Consider the following 19,380-nt stretch of genomic DNA (forward strand, 5'->3'; position numbering starts at 1 on the left):
AACCCCTGTACAAGACCACTTTTCCACCTCTATGTTAGCCCTCCTTAGAAATGGAGAATGAAGCCTTGTACTCTCTTTTGCTTTCCCCTCAGAGCTGGTCCAGCGATTGTGTGAACAATACAGTGGCTGAGTCCTCAGATTCCATTCAGAAAAACCATAGTACCTTGTCTCACAGACCAGATAATGAAAGTATTTGTTTGAATTCTGAAATTTCTACCTCCTCTGATATGTTGTCTTCTAGTGCTAAACTGTGTATAGGCACTACATCTTAGATGTGCCCCTCCACTTCTAAGGAACCCCAGATGCCAGGAAAGACACTAAATACTTGTTTGCTTTCTCTTCCTGGTAGTGAGGTCAGTTCCACCCTGGGGGTATCACATACACTGGCCATTGACATACAGACAAAACCTGAACCGGTGCCCAACATAATCCTTGATGTGACAAAACCCTCTGACTCAGTCTATGCTCTTGGTCTAACTTCTGCGACAGAAGCCAACCTCCTCACTGAGAAGGAACAAAATTCTGACCCCGTTTGCTCTCTCGTCTTCAAGCACGCCACATATTGAAAAGACAGGACATAATATTACTCTGATGCATCTGTACCAGCTTGTAATGCAGAAGGAATTGAACAAATCTCCCATGACCAAGAAGTCTCAGACTTATTTCCTCTGACTAAGACATTTGAACTGCCAAATGGTAAAGGGAGTCTGGTCATCAGAGACTCTAAGATGAGCAATATTCTTAGCCTTCCCGAAGAAGGCCCTTCAGTGTGTTTTAATGAGTCTACTGTTCACCGGCTATCGCCATACCCAGAATTTAAAGTCCATCGTCCTTGTGCCTCTCTGTCATCAGCTTGTCTTTTTGAAGAGTCTCCAGAGTCCTCAGCCGGCCTGCTGCTGCATTATCCAAGTGTAACGCACAGCGTTGTTGTCCCAAATTTGTACACACTTTTTTTACTGAATCCTGACTAACATCAGTTCCATTCAATAAAGACATGACCCTACAGGAGAATTTGATATCAGAATGTCATTGATCATGAGCAAAAACTGATCCAATTACTCTAAATCCTGACCTACAAATACAATACGGAGGTAAAGGATTTACTAAGTAACTACTACACTCAGTGGGAGGATGCGTCACTCCTAAAAACTCTAAATCAAAAACCATCTGATCCAATTAACAGTATTAGGACAACCTGTGTTCTTCTTGCATGACATCTCATCCTTAAATGTCCTGTTTATCTGTAAAAATATATAAAACTTCCGCTGAAGAGTCATATTTTGTGGAATTGACTATAAAATGTGCTCCTTTAACATGGGTTAATTCCATTTGGGCCTTAATCCTACAGAAGTTGAGATGCAATAGACACAGAGTTGTGCTTGGGGGTACTTCTTTAGTTGAATGAAGCCTATCTGATCCTGTAGCATGAGGAATTAGAGAGCAAAAGAAACATGATTAGTTGGTAATTTCTGAACCTATGTCTGACATATGCCAATACCACATATCTGATAATCTGGTATGAACATTATGGGACATATTAGCATGAACAGAAAGTTCTCTTCATATGTGTGTGAGGTTAGAGCTAGAAGTCATGTTGCTATGAAAGAGCAACAATAGAAAATATATTATTACGAGACAAAAGAGAAAAGGGAGAACAAAAATACATAACTTTCGTGCCGTAAATCCAAAAGAGTGTACAAAGGCAGAGGCGGAGGTTTTTTCTTTTACCATGACAATGTTCTTCTCCCCCTCTTGTTCCATTTGCATTGTCTTACATTGTCTATGATGCTTGGCGTGATGTTGGATTCAGACGAATATCGGTGAGATGGACCCAGGGTTTCCTACCATCTACCTTGAGGGCAGTGGGGGGTCACCATGGTCTGAATGATCTGTCAAATCTGGACTCTCTCCATTTCAGGACAAAATTGAGTACAAAGATCTTGTTGTCTATATGCACAACTGGGAGGTCAACCTCAGTGGTGGCACGCTTCTCCTTCCCTTTGTCTACCTGTTTAGAAATTTATTTTTCAACCCTGATTAATTCATAAAGGTAAACATGCATTTCATCATTTAGGATTTCCACTGAACTTTCTCCCTGTACATTACCTCTAGTGGCAGGTACTTGCACATTCATGGGTTTCCCAGACACTATCTGATGGAGTATCGGATGATGATCAGAACCAGGCGTGTTACTAAGGGAAAAGAGTGCCAGTGGTAGGCAATACAACCACTTCTTAGGCAACGTGGCACATAGCTTGTTGATCTTATTCTTTAGAAGGCCATTCAGGGGCTCAATAATTATATTGCTTTGGGGTGATACACAGAGGATAATTTATATAACACTATCGTAAAATGTGTAAAGATTGCATTAACAAAGTGTGTGTCATTGTCAGATCTTCTTACTTCTGGAATTTCCGAACGTGGAATCACCTCATGATTCAGAAAGATAGCGCCTTGCTTAGCATCATAATGGATGCACGGTCCTGCTTCAATACATCGGGAAAAAGGACAAACTACAACTATAAGATACAGACAGTTGTTACACCTATGTAGCATGTCTACAAAATGAATATGGAGGGCTTTAAAAGGACCTTGTGGTTGTGGAATAGTAGAATTTATCATCTTCAATGTGGAATTGGGGAAGAATTGTTGGCAAACAGTACAGTTATGAAGGTACATGGTAAGCATATCAGGCAAAGTGGGAACACACCAGTCATGTTGTATTTGTATAGACAAATGATCTCTTGAAATGTGAGCTGGTAAATGCAGCTGATCAAAGCCTGAGGCATCACTTGCTACCTCTAGATATTTGTCTAAATATTAGGTCATCCCCTGACTGGGAGCATCCTCTAGCCTCCCATAACTGTTTCTCACAGGGTGGAACAGCCTCCTGCAACTCTCGAAGATGTAAACATTCTGTCTCAGCATAATGAGGTAGGGTTAGACAAACGGTGAGGCAGTCTGAGCCACCAAAACAGGGACATGTTGTGAACCTGATGGCACAGGCAGGGCTGTGTGCCTAGCTGCATCTTTAGCAGCCCAATCTGCTAGTGCATTACCCTGTGACACAAAATCCAGACCACTTGTATGTGCAGCACATTTAACAACTGCCACTGCCTGTGGTAATGGAAGTGCCTGTATTAGAGCCTCTAGGAGATTCCTAAGCATAACAGGACTTGCGTCTGACTTAAGGAAACCTCTCGTACTCTATCTCATAATGCTGAAACGTACAGTGGTAATCACAAAAGAAGAATAGATCGTGATGACTTTTTCTGGTACTTGCTTAAGAGCTGCTATCAAAGCTATACATTCTGCTGCGTCTGCAGAGTTAACTGCTCTAATATGTGGAGTGTATCCGAAGAATCATGCTGCTGTGCTCTAACTACTGCTGCACCTGTACATCTTACTCCTCTGTCCTGGTGAGGAGCCGATATCACAAGATGGCAGGGAAAATTAGCTGAAAACCACTGTAAATAGTGGATTTCCAGCTCATTCGAACTGCTGACATCCATTTAGGCATGTGAAAATATCGCAGGGCATCGGCACCACTGTTAGCAAGCTTTTGTGTTTTTTTGAGGAGGGGGCTTGGGGGCAGTGTGGGGGCAAAAGTGCCTATTTTGTACTTCTCTGCAAAAGGCCCCGTCCCCTCCAACACCCCACTCCCTCCAAAGCCCCACCCCCTCCAAACACTGAGATTTTTGTTCAAGTTGGCAAATTTGCTCACTGTATGACACTTCACAATCTTCAAAGATGGTAGAGACAATATCACCTCATGTCCCGATACTCTCTGTATAGTTAGAGTAGGCCTTGCCTTCTGAATGATAGCGTACTCTGCATAGAACGTTAAAGGTGCACCCATTACAATGGGGCTGCTTTTCTGAACTGTGAAGGCTGCAGTGGTGATAGCTACTCACAAGGATAATGTTAACTCATCACTGAATCCAACAGTCCACTAAAATATGCAATGGGTTTGTGACCCAAAGGATATTTCTATGTAAGGACATCTGTCATCACTTGACCATTGCAATGACATAAGAGATAAAACTTCCTGGTATAATCAGGAGTTCTCAAAAGTGGGGCACTTGTTACCTCAGTCTTCAATTTCTGCATCCAATATGTCCTTAACCATTTTACCTGGCTCAATGAATATAACACTTACCCATAAACTATGGTTATGGCCACTGGCTATCAGAGACCCATATGTTGATGTTACCTCTAAGCCTCTATTCGCAATATTAATTCAATATCAGATATCCAAGAATGTTGTCCTTGTCACCGGGAAAATAAATCTTTAGGTAGCTGGGCCTCCTTTCCCAGTAACTCTGGTGTCTCTGTTATGATTATATACACTGCTGTGGAAAATGCCTCCACATCAGCAGGTGGCTTTCAAATTTGATCTTCAGTAGAGGATTCTACTGTTACTGCCATAATCTTGGAAGGTGAAGCTCCAGGAGTAGAAAAAACCATGGTACCATCAGACTCAAAATGAACGGTCATATTTAACTTGGCCAACTCCCTAACAGATTCGCAGGGGCAGCTGGAGAAAACAGAAACAGGCATCAATGTACATCTTTCCTATTTCATTCTCCACTGATTTAGTAAATGGTACTGGCATTACTTTCCCAGAGAATCACTGTATGTGCATTGATCTATGAGAGATTGGAAAGTCTCCCTCTCTAATACAGGATTGAGTTGCTCCTATATCTATGAGAAATGCATAGCTCTTGTTATTGAAAGCTACCATCACAACGGGTTCCTCATCTGGCCTGTGCGTCACTGACAATACTGGACACATGGAAATACTCTGTAAGCAACCTCATTGTGTATATCCTTCCACATAATTTGTCTGTAAAGGATTTCCTCTTCTCACAATTACACCTCCCTGCCCACTTTGAGGTGGAGTCACTACTGGGACTGCTTGGTAACGTCGCTATGACAGCACTTGCGCTTGAAGCATTTCTGATTGCTGCACACTGTGTGTTGTGTTTGAAGCACATATACTATTTGTGGGTTTAACTGTGGCTGTACTGCTGTATGTAAAAAACTCCTGTCCTTCCATTTTGTCCATCCCATCTTTTAGTTCTGCACTCTCTGATATAATGTCTATATCTGTGACAGTAATGACATACTTGGTCCATCCTTTGGGGACCTCTCTCCCCTCTTCCTATTCCTCCTCGTCCTACTCTACTACTTCCTTGTGCCCTTACATTATCCTGCTGTTGTGGGTACTGTTGTTGGGTGGTCCCTGTGACAGATGCCACAGACATTACAGTCATCTGAGTGGCGGATGCAACTACAGCTCCTTCCACTGCTCCTTTCTTTGCTATCTTTTGCTGTACCAACTTTGCTGCTGCTTTCTCTGTCACTTCCTGCTTGTTTCTCTCTTTCGCCTTCTTTTTCTTACATAAATTAATCATGTGTGCCTGTACTCTATCCAAGGGTTGGCGTCCAATGCCACTATGTTATCAAGATTATCCTGTAAACCAGAGGGTAACCCCTCCTTTACTATGTTGTAAAATAACACATCCTTTCCTCCTGTTACATCCCAACCCTGACCTACTTTTTGGGTCCATTTTTCTTTCATTCTGCTTAGAAACTGAGCGGGGTCCTCAGTTGGCTGCATTGATTGGGCTATGAGGGACCCAATATCTGGCCTGTCAGGATACATTTTCCTCAGCCGATCCCAAACTACTGTCCTAACTAAGTTATATCTGGTCTCAGTGAGAACAACATTTCTAACTCCCGCTTTCTGAAAAACAGTGCCTGTTTCCTATCCTATAAGACAGTTAAGCAAGCTTTTTATGTCTCCTACTAGCAAGGTAATGACTACAGTTTGCTTTTCAAAAGTTCTAATCCATTTCCCTGCTCTCTCTGTAAGCAGTGATAACTATTTCTTAAGATCCTCCTTGTCCATCTGTGGCCAAGAAACATGATGAGGTGCCCAAAGGTTCCTTGCATATTAGGGACATCTGATATATGGGACTGCCAGAATGTTGGGTATTGTGCTGCCTGGCATATTTGTGCCTCACAAGCAAACATTTCTGCAGGTAGGGATAAGCCCAGTCTGGATCACCCTCACAATAAAGAATGCAACCCTCCGCATTTGCCATGTCACATGGATCAAAGGACCCTTGTTTTGTGGCCATGGACCCATCTGTGGAGCTAATCCTTCAGTCTATTCTGCCAAATTATCCACATATGGAATAACACTGTGCCAACTATTCTCTACTTCAGCAACTATCCCACTAAGAGTGAGATCTGCGCTGTGCAAAACTGATTGAACACTCATCTGCTGCATTGGCCTATCATGTAGTGTCAATCCTCCCATAGCCTCACAAGATCCGTGGGTCTGTCTGGCCATGTGCTCCCTGAAACCGCAACCGCTCAAGCTCTGTTGCTTAGGGTTTCTTAGCTTTAGAAAACATATCCTACTCTCCTTCTCTAGTATCACTGTGATTCGGCAATCCTCTTACACCCTTTATGTGATCTAAATCGATCTTGAATGCTAATATCATAAGTGGAGTGACTAGCCTTTAGGTTTATAAGTATTTCACCCAAATAAGAACTCCCAGATGTTGCCTGCAAATAACAAAGCCAAGATATGCGAGCACGCCCAGACAGCAAGTAAGGGTGGGTGACTCTCAAAGTTTCAAAGTAAAGGGTTGATGACTCCGTTCTCAAGTCAACTAGAAGCGCAGTTCACACTGCATTTAGATTCAGCCTCTCACCAGGACGATAGAAGTGAAGAGCAGAGTCCAGGACACGGTGATGACCAGTCACATGTTTCATCAGCCACATCACATTTATTACAGAAGAGAGATTCAACAGGAAGGGTAGTTAGGGAACAAATGTCTACCCCACAGCAAAGAAATACAGATGATGCTAGATGGAGTGACTACATGGACAGGGCTGCTAGTATGGTGCGATGGCCAGTATCCCAGGAAAGAGATAGGACTGAAGATAGTTTACCACCTTGGCAGAAGGAGAAGGGGAACTTAATAGTTTCACCAGAGTGTGTTCAGGAATAGTTGTCACAAAGTGCGGATAGAAGAGATGCAATAAAAGTAAGCAGAGAATATTGTGATAACCTTTCAGAACAAGGTCAGGGACGTTTTGGGAGTATGTCAGATAGAATAGAGTCCATAAATAGGGTGGGGGAAATATATAACCACACTTAAATAACCAAAGAAATTTAATTTTCAGTCTAGAATGTCCCATGACCAGAGCGCAAGTCCTAGGAAAAATACTTGGCGGGGGGCAACTAGTTAGCATATAGTTCATAATGACCTCACAGCAAGTAGTGTTAACGCCCTCAAAATACTCCCCACTTAAAATTGTCCCGGCCTATTTTACAAAAACACGCATTTCGCATATTCACGTAGAAATGTCAAAGGAACATTTTCGGTTAATTTAGCTTTTTATAAATAACATTTAATTTTTCCAAAGATTAATGTGCAATTGAGCTCAGAAATAAATGCCTGTTACTTCTTTAAACAGAATTTTGAGAATAAGATGTGGTGGGAGTATTTTTAACAGCCGAACCTCCTATTGATACAGGTTTGTTTCAGCTGGTGTTCCTTAAAGTACAAGCACACTCCATAATTGCAGTTCATTACGAGGTATTGGTGAGACGTTCTCTGTCACATCTTTGATACAAGACCCGGACACAGCCAACAACTAGGCCTCTCTCACGCATAAATGGGTTGCTACCATTAGACGAACAAGGAAGAGGGTGGGTTGTGTGGATTGAAAATGCCCTGTGCGGCGCTAAGCATTTACTGTATTTCCAAATGCAAGCAGCTGCCTGTAGTGGTGGGACACAGCACGCAGCGGGAGGAGAGATGAAATGGAGGAGGGTGGTGTAGAGGCCTCCGTGCAGCAATGTACAGGCTAAAAGAAAGGAAGGATGAGTACAGGGAGAGGGGAGGAGCTTGACGGCGACTTGTGCTGCAAATTCGTGGGAGAAAACACATAACGTAACACCTTTCTGGAACTAATAGTGTCCTAAGGCGACTATGTAATGTTAAATAATGTTAAAAAACTGTCACCAAATACAAAAAAAATCATACATGTTTCTGAAGTCCTGCACCACAGAAGTGTTCATAGTTCTGCTGGTAGGTGCTTTCCTGCAGGCTCTCCGCTCTGTCCATCACCGCCATGGCGCATTCAAGACAAAAGTTAAAAAAGAGTGCGCCACGAGTATGAAATGCCCTGAACCAAAATTACCTATGTAACAGGGCAAGTTGCCATGGGCGTGATAAACACCCCCAAAGGAGGGACAAATAGCACCAATTCACCACACAAAACAAACGCAGTTGGAAAGGCACAGGATGGAACTAATTAAAAGTAGTGGGTGTGGCTATAGCCCACAGACGGAATACAACATGCAGAGCAGAGCATGTGCGTTGACTCTAGGCTCGACCTCAAAAGGCACTCAATAACCTTTCCCACCATAACAGGTTGGATTTAAAGAGAACAGCTGGGAGGCCATCTGGACCAGCAGCTCGTGAGCATCTTACATTTGAGATTATTTCCACAATTATCCCAGTTTCCTGTAATTTCAGTAGGCTATAGTCAACTGCATGATGATTATGATGAAGATTTTTCCCCTCGCAATTTGGCTCCATGTATAGTTCGGAAATACAAGTTGTCCAATCTGCATCTGAAACCTGTGCCTCTAAATTTACAGGTGATAGTTCATATACCTTGCTAGCCAAACGCCAACAAAGTTTATCCTCTTTCCCCTGTTACGATCATTAAAATGCCCTCTTTTTTTTTTATATCAAAGTGCTTGATATTTTTTTTTAGGATTCCTAGAAGCATCTACAACTGTGGTCTGTTGGTTGATGACTGCTCTACATCTCAACCTATTAACCTCCCTTCTGACAGCGCACATTCTATATCAAACAAGCCTACTAGACTGAACAATCAACAGACTATACCACTCAAGCCACTCATCAGTAAGAACTTCGACCTTACTACTAATATCAATCTTGGATAGTTCCTGTAATCAAGACTTTTATCCTATGTTGTTTAACAGCTGGTAAGGACAAAACATGCTCTGTATTAAAACGAAGAGCGTGTTTGTAGTCCAGTTCCTTTCCATAATGGTCGTTTATACGCAGGTCCTTTGCCTTAAAATTAGTCACCACACCAAAGTGTCCTATTGAAACAAAAATGTAATCTCTAAGAGATTTGTTCATAGCATATCTGAATGTTGAGCTGCAGGGCAATTGCTAGCACAGCATCAATTCAAATTGGTCAGACCGTGCTGAGCAAGGAGTATTGCTAATTCCTGGGCAGTATTATAAAATGCTACTCCCAGACAGGATACCTGTGGGATCTCATAGGAACTCAAGATTTTCTGAGAACAATAATTGAAAAGAATTAATGGAATTTTTAAATTAAAGTCTCCTGCTAAGACAACGCTGACCGAAGGATATCACCTGCAGAAGGCCTTCAAATCTTGGTTCAGTTTATACAACTAATTCCCAAACCTCTTACACACTGGAGGAACATATGTGGTTTGAAATAAATTATTTTAGTAGAACAACTCATTGTCTTAATAACTTTTGTTGGTGAGTTCGACTCTAATGGCCTATTCTTGTCTTGTGCGCTCCCCCTACTAACCGGGCCTGTTTGTATTTCCTCCATATTAACTGAGCTATGATTACTCACAGAATTAATTGTGTCTAGTTTCTTTTTTTGGTTTTGAGATTTCTGTTGGTTTACAGCCATACCCTTTCCCCGTTTGGGAGATCTTGTGGCAATGTTTTCTTTCTCTGGACTTTTGGAGCCCTCCCTCTCTTTTGACATTCTTGTGTTACACATGGTCTCCTATTAGTTTACGGGCCCTGAGTGTCTTCTTCCTCCCAATTTGCAAACTAAATCGCTTGTACTGCTCACCATGATGATAAATTATAGCAGGATACTGGGAAATAAATACATTTTCTTTTTGAACAGACTGGTTATCAATCAGTTGGAATCAATTGAGGCTTAGGACCATTCTGCTTGTCAGTTCCAATCATATTTGTCACGTTCTTTCCTGTGTCCCCTATCTTTGAATCCAGGGCTCACGGTAAACCTTTTAGTAGACGGATCTGTTTTGCCTGCTGGGTATTAGATAAAACTAAAGCTTTTAACATACCTTGAAAGTTTCATTGCATCAGCGTGAGAAGATTTAGCATAGAGAATTCTGGGACTTTATCTATGGAGTTCTGGGCTGAGGTATTTAGGTGGGGGCTGTCCCTTGGTCTTCCAACGAGATGGCATAAGCAAATGAGACAGAAGTCTCAACAGACCCGTATAATGGACATCTTAGCAGGGGAAGGAGGATAACTGAGGTGGTTGAATCATTTGTATTTTCTCCTCTTCCCATAATAAATTTCCCAATCCGCTCCTCTTTCACTTTTTTTCACCGTCCCCAACTTTTTAACAGTTCAATTCCCCGCTCTGTAGACTCCCTCTATTCAATGCTTTGATCACATTAGAACTATCATTACATTCACATCGCATATCATAAGAAAGAACTAGGCAAAATGTCCCCATTGGACCCCACTTGCATTTTTCCGTTTTGCCCTTGAATGTAAACAGAAACAAGGATGCTCCCTACCCCCACTTACATTCTTTAAGGGTTCACTTGGTATTCTGCCATTTGTCCATTTAGTATTTTCAATAATTTTAATACTAAGTTTGACATAAATATTAGCAATGCCCATAGCTTCGCTGTCCTTCACTTTTACCTATTTGAACAAGCTTACCTTTTTTTGTTAATTTTTCCACAATTTCTTTAGGGTTCACTGCTCCTTTGGGGAATTATCCTTGTTTGTTTAAGCACCCTCGACAGATCAACTTAAGATTTTGGAGCAACTGGTAGTATTTGTACCCAATGTCATCTGGCCTGACCTGAGCTTGGGTCGGTTGAGAGCATAGAGTCTTTGATAGACCTGATAAATTTGTTGTTTTCCAATTCTTGAAATTATAAAAAAAAAATGGAAGTTACAAAGTTCCTCAAAGAATTTGACTGGTTCTAAAAATCATCTTTTAAGCTCTTTTGAGCAGCCTCATTCTCTTGTTGGATAATTTTTCTGTTCGACTTTTTTACCCTACAGTTCCTACAAGGCTTTGCCAAGCATCGTTTATCCAAGACTACAGGATCGACCTTATACTTTAGCCCTTTTAGCCCCTTTCACTCTATTGGCCTTGCCAACTTGATTGAGCCTTAATAGGGCAGACAAACCTCTCGGCTATTCCGCTCACAGGTTTGAGTTAGGGAGCACTTTATGTGCTAGATTGTCTCAAGGCACTTCAGGCACTCAGGGCACTCAATTGTTTCATTTGGCTTCTCCAGGCTTAAAATATGTGCTCTCTAGGTCAAGGACTCACTTCGCCGCCTTCAAATATCTGTGGATTGGCTTCCTAAGACCTAACCTCCTTGGTCGATCTTTCCTGCTGCTGCCCCCTCCATTTTGTTGCAGGCATTTCATAGGTACATCAAAGTAGTAGCAGGCTGGCATCTAACAGAGATGATCTAACCTATGGGTCAACAGAGCCAAGTAATCACAATATAAAAGCCTATATGTAGTGCTAATGCTGAACACTACTGCGCACTGAGCCCTTTGTATATAAATAGAGTGAGCAATAGCTGGCTACAACTTCGGGCACAAGCCTTCGGAACAAGTCGTGCCAACCTAGTGCCGGCCGCCTCAGTGCTACATGCACAGGGGCCAACCACCCAATAGCCTTACCAACCAGCCTAGTTCAGATGGACCCAGTGTCGGACCGACCAAGCAGCTAGAGACCAGAATCCAAAGTCCACAGCCTCCTCAGGGTCCACAGCGTTGGTCTTTCTGTCTCCAGATAGTCTCAGTCAAAGAACTAACCTCAGCCAAAGAATTAAAACATCCTGGACAGAGGGGGGCCAAGGTTGTGATCACTGTCCACTGCTTAGTGGTTGCTGGTCGCTTTAGTCACTAATAGGATGATCTAAGCCGGTGGTCGTAGTCCTTGGTGGCCTCTGACCCTGGGAGCAAGTCACACCAGCCACCATGATGGCCGCCTCCACACTCTAGGGCTATGGCCGACGTGCCTAGAGCACCTCAACTATGCTGATCTACTGTGAGGCCACCTCCGACTGGGACACTTGCTGGGGGATTAGTGCAGGCGGGGGTAGAGGCTGGTTAGTGCCAATCAATAACATGGTTAGCCGTGGCTCCCCTGCGAGCTCACCCATGAACTCGGCAGCTCGACCGACTGCTCCTTACTTCCTCTAACTGTCCCTCAGGGACAGGAAGAATGAGAGCTGGGGCAGAGAGCGGACCCCAAACAAGAGAAGCTGCAGTGCTGTGGTGCCTCATGTCTCTCTTCCAACCTTACGTCAAGCTCCTCCTCCTGCAACAGAATCCTGCGTCCTCCGCAGCAGGGTACTGCGCATTCAAGATTTAACACCAACATGAGATATTCACTTCTGCGCTAAACACTGTGTAAGAGATAATTTGGGGATGTGAATAGATGCATAACAGCCCATAAATTTATAGAGAGGAACAATGTATTTTACATCTTTGATAGAATTAGAACTGTCTGTTTTCATTTCCTTTACAGAATGCAAAGTGTTTGAAATTAGGTCGCTCATTACATCTTGATGAATGGCTATATTATTGCCTAAAATGTGTTCAAGGATAAGTTGTTTAAGGCTAAGTAGTGAAGAATAATTTAAGGGCTTTGATTACATATCAAATGGATTATAATTACTAAAGAAAGAGAAAAGGAAGAAATTACAATTATCACACGGCACACTGAATTAGTAGCGTATTCTTACAAACGTAGAATACCGGTATTTAAGTTACATAGGAGTGCACCATATTGTACTGAGCAACTAGTTCATGCTTCAAAAAACACTTCTCCAGCTAAAGAGCCATGTCACTTGACAAATCTCAGTGTCAAAGCGTGTGCCCAGGATGCTCTAAAGAAAGAAGCAATCTTGATATTTTCTTCCCAGTTGCTTTATGGCCCTCAATGTAACTGAGTGTATATTCGTATGTAATGTGTGTGACTGGTGTTTGGGAGCACACCTAGGTCAAGCACATGGCCATGATGGCAGGCTATCGCAAATTTCCTAGTTAATAGTTTGCGAGTTATATTAAAATATGATCTCCTGTGATTAAGGGATATCCACTCTAGTATGGAGCAGGATGGGAAGAAAAGTTCCCAACATAGTGTGCCTGAGGGGAATAACTGTTGGATGTGTGGAGGGGGTCAGAGAAAAAACATGCCTTATCCCAGGAGGCCCAACATCCCACTCACTTTAATTTTTTTAATGAAAGAAAATGATCTTGTTCGCAGATCAGGGGCAAACATCCCTGATTGGCTCATTAGGCAGAGCTTAAAATGAGATGGTGAATTATAATCGGAGAAAGGCATGCTTTGTGACTGAAGGCGAGCTCTGCACTTCATCAAACAAAAAATAATTTCTGAAGTCCAGGGGTAATTTACACCTTTAGGAAAAACAGCTCAGGGTCAAACAATCCAATTCTGTAAAGCATGGAATGTGGGGGACACAGAAAGACATGACCAGTTCAACAGGCAAGGCTATGCTCTATATTTTATTTTTTTCAACTGAATTCAAAATTATCCCCAGAATCCAGGGCATTTCTAGTCTGCTAAGGAGTGCAAAGCAGAAGGTGCCATAGTAACTTCCACCATCAGCTCTCTCAGGGGATCTGAAATGCAGATGGGTGTGGAAGTCAGAGACAGACCTGACTCACCACTCTGTTTTTTCAACTGAAGAAAATTATACCTGAAGTCCAAGGGAAACTTTTAGCATTCTGAGGTGACAGACTTGGGCTAACACCCAGATGACCTCTCTAAAAGCAGCTGAAATGCAGAAGGCATCTAGAGGTCAGAAAAAGCCACACTATGCTAGCCGACATGGTTTTCAAACTGTGTCATTCTTTAACAAAAAGATATCTTAAATAAAGGGGGCATTTCAGGTCCGCAGAATGGGACCAAATCCGACAGTGAGGTTTGTGGTGACATCCGCCAATAGGTGACTTGGGAGTAGCTGAAATACAGATGGTAGGTGGAGGTCAGAAGTAGTGATGTCCTCGAGTAGGAGGCCTGGCTACCTACTGTTTCATTACTTTTATTTTAAATAAAATGATCTCTAAGCAAGTTTTATGATATGTGAGTAGTGAAAAATTGCTGAAGACTATTTAAAGACATCAACCAATTGCAGAATCCCCAGTGTTTAGTGATCAGCCTTCAAATGTATTTCTATGTAACCATCCATTATTGTAAAGACGTCTCAAGATTCATTTCCACTACTCTGAGAGTAAATAACGAATTACTTTCTTTAGAGTCTGATTTTTCGCTTGGCATTTATAGCACACTGTCTGGGTAACCTCTTTGAAATGTCCCAATGCCTCGTTTTTTTCCCTTTCTGATACATCTTCTCTATGCTTCAGTTAAGTTTCATTCAAATTATTACTAAATGCACAATGCAACTGTAAGACAGAGGATACCTATCAGAAATCGTGTTCCTTGAAAGATTAATTGTTCCACAGTTATTTAAAAGAGCCACAGAATCAAATCTGGTTATCAAAGACTGAGGGTTTTGTTACATATAAAGAAAATGCAAAACACGTAAGAAGACCAGTGACAAAGAAATAATATAATCAAGCGAGAGGGAGAAATAATGTGGACTAGCTCACTTCCCCTGGTACATAAGATAAATATCAATGAGAACTAGCTAAATAATGGAAGCTAGATGTCCATCTCTGGAAGGGAAACCTGTTGTTTTTTATGAAGTCCCTCACCCACCAACCTAGTTGGTGGCATGCTTCATCATTGGGTCCCACCCAAGGTGCTAAGTGCACCTCGGGTGTGCTTCAACACCTGACTACAGCGGAGTGGGTTTTGTGTAGTGAAAGTGCAGTGAAGTGAATGAGTGTAAATTAAAAACTGTCCAATGGATCCCGTTTTACTACAGGATTTTAATGCTGGGCCCTTTGCAGTATTAAAAGCAATGGTGTGGAAATATGAGGAGATGCAATTACATCTCCAATATTCTGTAGGAGTAATGAGGCCTAATGTTTCAGCCAGACTACTATGTATGCTGGCTTTCGTTAGGACCTATGTGTATAGTGAACTAGTGATGGTCAAGTGTGATTTGTTAGACCAATATGTGTCGGACATGCTAATGTACGTTTAATAAGGGAGGAAATGTTCCTCTAGTTGCTCAAATCACTGAGACTTTCAGAGAGAGCAACAAGATTCCCGTGAGGGGGCCGGACCTGTAGTCACACATACCGTAGGTATGAGAAGCGGGTCAGTGATCTTGACGGGATTCATGTTGCTCACTCTGAAAGTCTCAGTAATTTGAGTAACTAGAGGAACATTTCCTCCCTTATTAAACGCATCTTAGCGTGTGCGACACATATTGGTCTAACAAATCACACTTGACTATCACTAGTTCACTATACACATAGGCCCTGATTAAAGCCAGCATACATAGTAGTCTGGCTGAAACATGTAGACCTCATTACTCCTACAGGATATTGGAGAAGTAATTCATATCCTCATATATCCGCGCCATTGTTTTTAATACTGCCAAGGGCCCATCATTAAAATCCTTTAGTCAAACGGTACCCATTGGACAGTTTTTAATTTACACTCATTCACTTCATTGCACTTTCACTACACAAAACCCGCTCCGCTGTAGTCAGGCGTTGAAGCACACCCGAGGTGCAATCGGCACCTTGGGTGAGACCCGATGATGAAGCATGTCACCAACTAGGTTGGTGGGTGAGGGTCTTCATAAAAAACAAAAGGTTTCCCTTCCAGACATGGGCATCTAGCTTCCGTTATTTAGCTAGTTCTCATTGATATTTAGCCAATGACAAAGAAACACAGTATACAATATCAAAATTAGGCGGTACCTTTTAAAGGAGTCATAACATGCAAAACAAAATACACTTTATCCGTCTTCCAGTGTCAGTGCAAATTTAAATATGTGAGCAATACAATATTTTCAGTGAAGAAACAATACCAGAACACAGACACATCATTAAAGATAGAGCCTTTACCTACCTCATGGATTGACATTTCCACAAGAAACACAATGGTAGTTCGGAACTACTCAGCTATTATAGGATAGACACCAAATACTCAAATCAAAGACCTCATTCTTATCACTAAGTCAGGCTCCACGGATGATCCTTGTCCACCTTCAGTTCTTAAGGTGCTTCCTGACATTATTGCATCCAGTCGAACTAACTTCATTAACACTATGTTTAGAACTGGCATCTTTCCATCCTATTGGAAACAAGCCTTCAGTCTATCATTGTTAAAAAACAAATCAATCCTTGACCCAGAAGATCCAGCCAACTACCAGCTCATCTCCAGACTTCCATTCTCCGCCAAAATAATAAAAAAAGGTGAAGAACACCCAACTAAACAAGTACATGAAAGATAACAACTGCCTCTATCCCACTCAATTCGGGTTCAGATCGGAACATAGAACCGAAAGGGCCCTGATCAAGGCTACTGATGAACTCAAGTTTATTCTGGATGACAGAGGATCAGCCACTCTGATCCTGCTGGATCTATCTGCGGCATTTGATACAGTGGATCATTCCACCCTGATCCACCGTTTGGAAGCAATAGGTATCAAAAATCTTGCTTTAAAATTACTATCTTCCTTCCTGTCCGATAGGGATAATGTAATAAAAATAGATGCCTTTTCTTTTGACTCTTTTCACCTGCCCTGTGGCGTCTTGCAGGGGTCTTTGCTCAGCCCCACCCTCTTTAATGTATACGTTGCAGAACTTGCCACCCTTGTCTAGTGCTTCGTTTTTTCTCTCACTTCCTATGTGCATGATACGCACATTGTGCTCTCCGCCTCGAACAATGCTAATGATACCAGTCATCGCATTCAGAGCTGTATGAGACACATCAACTCCTGGATGAGCAAGCATTGTCTCAAGCTCAACGCCGGGAAAACTGAGCTGATTTTGTTCTGTTACAACCCCAATTTCTGGCCAACATCTTGCTGGCCTTTAGAAATGGTACTCCTTCCTGCTCCCACCAGTAAAGCCAAGAGTCTGGAGGCATTATAGATGACCGTTTAAATCTAGGCAAACAAATCAATGCTGTGGTCTCCTCATCCTACAAAACCCTAAGAATACTCAAGAAAAGATTAATCTTCCTTCCCACCTCTGTTAGGAAGTCAGTCATCTCTATGTTAATAGTGTCCACAACAGACTACTGCAATGGCCTTTATAATTGCTTGCAGGCCCGATACATGAACAAACTTCAAGTTCTTTAGAATTCTGCAGCCAGACTTTTACTCTCTTGCGTTGAAAGATCTCCACTGGCTGAAGGTCAATAACAGAATCAAGTTTAAGTCGCTCTGTCTTACCTATAAAGCTCATCACGACTCTGGACCTCTCTTCTTGAAGAAAGCCTTTTCATGGTACACTCCTATCAGAAATCTAAATCATCAGGCTCGTTTAAAATCAATTCCATCAGGTCTGGTCTAAGAAACTTAAATGGGGAGGGAGCAGCTTCTTGGCCAGAGCATCCAAATCTTGGAATCTCCTCCCGTTAATTATAAGGTCAGCCCCTTCCCTACTTTCATTCGGAAAGGACCTGAAAACATGACTTTTTAATCAGTAGGTTCTCTTTCTTTTTCTTTTTTCTTCCTCACCTTTGCTCGCTGAACCAGCGCCAAGACACCTCCGAGTATACGCTGCGCTTAACAAGTTCTGTTAACATAACATGAAAGCAGGTATTGCAAAAGGCAACAGAGAACTCAGATAGTAGTATGATGCATTTGGAACATTTAAGGGCGCAAGGTTATATTTTCCATTAACCTAGATTTACCAATTATATTTGAACGTCTACAGTGATAAGATTTATGGACCCCAGTATAACCAAACAGACAAATGAGAACTTAAAAGGATCAGCGGCATCCAAACATTGTGAATTCTAAGAGGGTTTCCTCTCGCTGCTGCTTTTTAATCTTGCTCTATTTTAACTTTGTAGATTTTTACCCTCTGAGCTAATTATTGGGGACCGATTTGGATTGATTCTGGTTATAGTCCCTCTTTTCCTTTAATTACATGGGATGGTCTTTATTGAATTTGCATGATTTATGATAAACAAACTAAATTAAATTTGTGCAAACTGGAGTAAAATTATATAATCTCTTTTTTCTCCTAATTCTGATTTAAATTCTTGAACACATGCATAAATCTATAATAGATGCCCATGATAACTGGAAAGAATGCTGACAACAAAATTCTAATCATTCATTGAAGTTAAATACCTCAATAATAGAATAATATATTTTCAGATAAATTGACAGACAGATAGGATACATAATGGTTAACCATTTAATACTGTCCTATATTGCTACTAAGGAGTTCTGGTGACATCAAACAATGAAGCCGAAAGCCAAGCGATTTGTAAATCCCAGACAAAGCCAGTGGTTTAAATATGTTGTAATTCAGCCACATTTTCCACTGAAAATGTATCTATTGGCTTGCCTACAACTTTCGTCCCCATGACATTTCTGCCCCAAGTTTGGGACTCATTTTGCTTATGCAGCTAAGGACAGGCATGCAAAGTTTCGCCCAGTTCAGTTTAGGGGGGGGGGGGGGGGGGAATGTTAAAAGGGGGTCAAAAAAGATTTTTTTTTTCCTCTATGAGCTCCCATATTAAATTTTAGTTACACTGTAGCAAAAAAAGCTAAATGGATGTACACCAAACGTTTTCAGAATTGTTGACCTTCACTCAGAAGGTTTATATATCGATTCAGTTTTTTATGAGATATTAGTGTTTAAAAAAGGTTCTGGGTGGGCTTTTGTATAACTGGACTATTTAAAATAGTGATTTCCAAAATTGTGATTTTTTTTTTTTGTCAATCACATTTGAATTGTTCAATTGTTAAATGATCATGGCAATACAAATAGTTTTCCTCCAACTTGAAAATAGTGATTTTGGTCAAAACTGCAATTTTAACAGTACAGAAGAAAATATCCCTCACTACGAGAGGTATCCAAACACAGAGGAGTGCTGTGGGGGCACTTTGAGGTGTGGAGAAGGGGAGTAAAAATGGAAAAAAATAACACACTATGCACAGTAAAATCGAGATTTTTCAGAAAATCATAATGATTTGCCCACCATTGTATATTGAGAAGCAAGCACCACATTTAATTTAACAATAAACAATCAAGCCTATGGGCGGATGAAGGCTCTAGTTGGGGATACAGGAGGAAGGTTGCAGAGCCTGGCTGCATGCCACGCCCTGCTGCCAACACCATTACTGACTTTTAAGAGTTTTTCTTTTCAGTGAAAAAATAGAACATTTTTCGATTTACA

At 41.6% G+C, this 19,380-nt stretch overlaps 1 protein-coding gene across 1 annotated transcript in view; it reads right to left on the reverse strand.

Annotated features, from left to right (window-relative positions):
* The window catches only part of RNF32 (ring finger protein 32), a 321,264-nt gene that overhangs the window by 225,844 nt on the left and 76,040 nt on the right, over positions 1-19,380 (reverse strand). The gene's annotated exons all lie outside the window — the stretch shown is intronic.

Source organism: Triturus cristatus, chromosome 10 (assembly GCF_964204655.1).
Source record: "Triturus cristatus chromosome 10, aTriCri1.1, whole genome shotgun sequence".
NCBI lineage: Eukaryota > Metazoa > Chordata > Amphibia > Caudata > Salamandridae > Triturus > Triturus cristatus.